This window comes from Loxodonta africana, chromosome 16 (genome assembly GCF_030014295.1).
Source record: "Loxodonta africana isolate mLoxAfr1 chromosome 16, mLoxAfr1.hap2, whole genome shotgun sequence".
Lineage (NCBI taxonomy): Eukaryota > Metazoa > Chordata > Mammalia > Proboscidea > Elephantidae > Loxodonta > Loxodonta africana.
The window spans coordinates 1,748,262-1,752,706 of record NC_087357.1 but is presented as its reverse complement, the minus strand read 5'-3'; the positions used below and the strand labels follow the sequence as shown (position 1 = coordinate 1,752,706).

Sequence of the window (4,445 nt, the reverse complement as noted above, 5' to 3'; positions counted from 1 at the left end):
AAGGAGAGACTGGAAGGGCTGACTCATTAGGGGGAGAGTAAGTGGGAGTATGGAGTAAGGTGTATATAAGCTGATATGTGACAGACTGACTTGATTTGTAAACGTTCACTTAAAGCTCAATAAAAATTATTTTAAAAAAAGAAAAGAGTTTGTGAGTTTCTCTTAGACAGGAGAGGTTGAAAGATTTTGGGTAGGAGGTGTCATAAATCCAATGCAGGTCTTGTTTTAAATTATTGTGATGATATGTACAAAAGTTTTTTTAGCACATTTACTTGGAGGGTACCATTTAAAGAGGAGCAGTTGTAGGAGGGAATTTAAAAAGAATGGTGTGATTTATGCTCCTACAGAGGTGTGAACATTTCTGCTTGTTCTGTCACCGAGAACAGGACATATGGGAAGAGTTAAGAAGGAGTACAATGCTTTGTTTGAGATTTTAGAAGATAGCACTTATTGGGAGGATGAGCTTCTCAAACGTGAGGATACTTGATGTTGACATATGGGACATCCTTTCTTGGAGCTCTTGAACACCGATTTGGAAGCACAGAAGTAGCAATACTCGTTGATGGTGTCTATGTGGTTGGTAGAGGCAGAATTTTTATGACTTTACACTTTTTAGGATTTGTCTCCTTTCTTGGATTGTAGCATTCTTTTCAATGCCCTATTCACATCCTTGTTTCTCAAGGTGTAGATGAGTGGATTCAGCAGTGGGGTGATAAGGCAGTAGAAGAAGGATGTGAATTTGGCCTGGGTGCTGTTGGCAGGGGGCTGCAGGTACATGTAAATGGATGGCCCATAGTACATGATGATGACCACCATGTGGGAACTGCAGGTGCTGAAGGCCTTGCGTCTTCCTTCAGCTGAAGGTAGCTTCAGCACAGCCCTAGCAATGAAGGTATAGGAGAGCAGCACAAGCAGTGGAGCCTGCAGTCCAAAGGGGATGGCTCCTGCAGTCAGTGTCAGGTCATTAACAGTGGTGTCTTCACAGGCCAGCTTGATCAGGATGGGTCACTCACAGAAGAAGTGGTCCAGAGTATGGTGACCACAGCAATGGAGCTGGATAGTGAGAGTGCCTTGGAGCAGAGAATTGGCTAGGCCACTGCACCAGGCTGAAACTGCCAGCTGCATACATACCTGGGGATGCATGGTGAGAGTGAGAGTGTACTGGAGTGGCTGGCAGATAGCCATGTAGCGATCAAGGGACATCACTGTTAGCAGAACGCATTCGGTGCATCCTATCCAGTGGAAGAAGTAGGCCTGTGTGATGCAGCCCCAGGAAGCAGTTGTCTTCTTTGGCCCCCAGAGGTTGGCCAGCAGCTGTCGCAAAATAGTGGTGGTGATACTGAGGTCCTGCAAAGAGAGATTGTCTAGGAAGAAGTACATGGGAGTGTGGAGTCTGAGATCCACAATGGTGAGAAGGATGATGAAGCTGTTTCCCACCATGGTCAGGATGTAGAAGACCAGGACCACTCCAAAGAGAGTCCTCTCCAGCCATGGATAATCTGAGAAGCCCAACGAGACAGACATACTTGGGAAGCTCATATTTTCTCCTTCCATGGCATCTAAGATTTGTATAGCTGGAATGCAAGAGACAAGGTTTAGAGCATAAGCCTAACTTTTAGGTTTCTGTCACTCCATGGCAACATTATAAAATCTTCCATATGTTAGTAAGATAAATTTTGAAATTGTCAGGAGAAATTTTCAAAAAATGGGACTAATTCTATTTAAACACTTTTCTAGCAGTTGTCATTGAATGAGAGACAGAATTGGAATAAAGTAGATATGATGAGAACCTCTATCTGGAGCCCAGTATTCTAAGTATTTGTTTATATGAAGCTTTCTCCTCGCTTTCTTTCTCTTACTCCCTTTCTCCCTCTGCCTGTATCCCTGGCTTTCTCAAATGTGTCTGTCCTATAGTGAGTATTAAGCATGCAGCATCTGAGGTAGGCTGCTGAATTGGAGTGCCACCACTCATGGACTTGGCCAGGTCACTTAACCTCATTATGTTTCAATTTCCTCATTTTAAAATTAAGAACAAAGAGTCCTTATCTTATTTGGATTTATATGTTTATTTGAAAATTTTGAATGAATTTTATGTATTTTTTTTTATGTCTATTTTTTTTTTTTTTATGTCTGTATCTGCATTTGGAAACCCTGGTGGTGTAGTGGTTAAGTGCTACAGCTGCTAATCAAAAGATAAACCTGCATTTATCTGTCTACCTATCCACCTATCCACCTGTCTGTCTGCCTATCATCTATCTATCTATCTATCTATCTATCTATCTATCTATCTATCTATCTATCTATCTATCTATCTATCTATCATCTATCTATCTATCATCTATCTATCTAATCATCTATCATCTATCTTTCACCTATCTATCATCTTTCTCTTGCTCTATCTATCAACTATCAGCTCTCTATCATCTATCTGTCTATTATCTATCTGTCTATCTGTCATCTATCTACCTACGTACCTATTTATGAATGGTAAAACCAAAACCAAAACCCAAACCCAGTGCCGTCGAGTCGATTCTGACTTATAGCAACCCTATAGGACAGAGTAGAACTGCCCCATAGAGTTTCCAAGGAGCGCCTGGCAGTTTTGAACTGCCAGCCTCTTGGTTAGCAGCTGTGGCACTTAACCACTATGCCACCAGAGTTTCCTTGTGAATGCTAAACTCTATATTAGTGTTGTTGTTTTTGTTAGGTGCCATCAAGTTTGTTCTGACTCGTAGCGACCCCATATACATCAGAATGAAACACTGCCCAGTCCTGGACCATCCTCAGAATCGTCGTTATGCTTAAGCCCATTGTTGCAGCCATTGTGTCAATCCATCTCATTGAGGGTCTTCCTCTTTTTGGCTGACCCTCTACTTTACCAAGCATGATGTTCTTTTCCAGGGACTGATCCTGACAACACGTCCAAAGTATGTGAGACACAGCCTCGCCATCCTTTTTTCTAAGGAGCATTCTGGTTATATTTCTTCCAAGGCAGATTTGTTTGTTGTTTTGGCAGTCAATGGTATATTCAGTATTCTTCACTAACACCACGATTCGAAGGCACCAATTCTTCTTCAGTATTCCTTATTCATCATCCAGCTTTCACATGCAGAGGAGGCGATTGAAAACACCATGGCTTGGGTCAGGGGCACCTTAGCCTTCAAGATGGTATCTTTGCTTTTCAACACTTTAAAGAGGTCTTTTGCAGCAGATCCGCCCAATATGTCTTTTGAATTCTCGACTGCTGCTTCCATGGGTGTTGATTGTGGACCCCAGTAAAATGAAATCCTTGACAACCTCAATCTTTTCTCCGTTGATCATGATGTGGCTTATTGGTCCAGTTTTGAGTGTTTTTGTTTTCTTTATGTTGAGGTATAATCCATACTGAAGGCTGTGGCCTTTGACCTTCATCAGTAAGTGCTTGAAGTCCTCTTCACTTTCAGCAAGCAAGGTTGTGTCATCTATATAATGCAGGCTGTTGATGAGTCCTCCTTCAATCCTGATGCCTGTTCTTCCTGATATAGGCCAGCTTCTCAGAATATTTGACCAGCATGTAGATTGAATAGTATGATGAAAGGATACAACCCTGATACATATCTTTCCTGACTCTAAACCATGCAGTGTCCCCTTGTTCTGTTTGAACAACTGCCCCCTTGATCTACATACAGGTTCCTAATGAACACAATTAAATGTTCTGGAATTCCCATTCTTTGTAATGTTATCCATAATTTGTTATGATCCACACAGTTGAGCGCCTTAGCATAGTCAATAAAACACAGGTAAACATCTTCTTGGTATTCTTTGCTTTCAGCCAGGATCCATCTGACATCAGCAGTGATACCCCTGGTTCTGCATCCTCTTCTGGATTTGGCTTGAATTTCTGGCAGTTCCTTGTCAATATACTGGTGCAGCCACATTTGAATGATCTTCAGCAAAATTTTACTTTTGTGTAATTCGATCATATTGTTTGATAATTTCTACATTCATTTGGATCTCCTTTCTTGAGAATAGGCATAAACATAGGGTTCTCCCAGTTGGTTGGGCAGGTAGTTGTCTTCCAAATTTCTTGGCATAGACAAGTGAGTACTTCCATCACTGCATCCATTTGTTGAAATATCTCAACTGATATTTCATCAGTTCCTGGAGCCTTGTTTTTTTTTTTTTTTTTACAAATATTTTATGATCCCACTTTTTTTTTTTTTTTTATAACTTTTATTAAGCTTCAAGTGAACGTTTACAAATCCAATCAGTCTGTCACATATAAGTTTACATACATCTCACTCCCTACTCCCACTTACTCTCCCCGTCTTGAGTCAGCCCTTTCAGTCTCTCCTTTCTTGACAATTTGCCGGCTTCCCTCTGTCTCTATCCTCCCATCCCCCCTCCAGACAAGAGTTGCCAACACAATCTCAAGTGTCCACCTGATATAATTAGCTCACTCTTCA

The 4,445-nt window shown here is 41.3% G+C and overlaps 1 pseudogene; it reads right to left on the bottom strand.

Moving 5' to 3' along the window:
• Window positions 1-612: 612 nt before the first annotated feature.
• LOC135227961 (olfactory receptor 2G3-like) lies at window positions 613-3,263 on the bottom strand (annotated as a pseudogene).
• Between the last annotated feature and the right edge of the window lie 1,182 nt (window positions 3,264-4,445).